The sequence below is a fragment of the Penaeus monodon genome, chromosome 23 (assembly GCF_015228065.2).
Source record: "Penaeus monodon isolate SGIC_2016 chromosome 23, NSTDA_Pmon_1, whole genome shotgun sequence".
Taxonomy (NCBI): Eukaryota; Metazoa; Arthropoda; class Malacostraca; order Decapoda; family Penaeidae; genus Penaeus; species Penaeus monodon.
The window spans coordinates 16,133,747-16,134,131 of record NC_051408.1 but is presented as its reverse complement, the minus strand read 5'-3'; the positions used below and the strand labels follow the sequence as shown (position 1 = coordinate 16,134,131).

At 33.2% G+C, this 385-nt stretch overlaps 1 protein-coding gene across 1 annotated transcript in view; it reads left to right on the top strand.

Annotated features, from left to right (window-relative positions):
• Window positions 1-385, top strand: part of LOC119587822 (signal transducer and activator of transcription 5B-like) — a gene marked incomplete at both ends in the record, with an annotated part of 7,842 nt that overhangs the window by 1,240 nt on the left and 6,217 nt on the right.

The following is a 385-nucleotide window of genomic DNA, read 5'->3' as shown; positions in this document are numbered from 1 at the left end:
AAGTTGGAACTTGGTCATATTTAATTCCTTTTGTGAATATGAACTATTTATTTCATCTTATGCAATTGAAGAATGGAATTTGTAGATGCAGTAATTTTAGAAGATATGGAGGTTTGTTATGAAAGCACCAGATGGCACATCTGTGCGTTTTATCAGGAGTGTTTCCTGTGTGAGAAGATAGGATGTCACATCATCTCATTTGTTAACTGGCCACTTTGCTTCTATGTGGGTACAAGTTCTCTGAAACGGTAATTAAATGCATTCTCGGAAGTTAGATAGTATTCTATAGATTAGTTTTGTAATTTTGATTAGGACTTTAATATATTTGTTTGATAGAAGTGTGGTGTGATTGGAAGTGAAGATTGTTTTTAGGAATATATTGCCC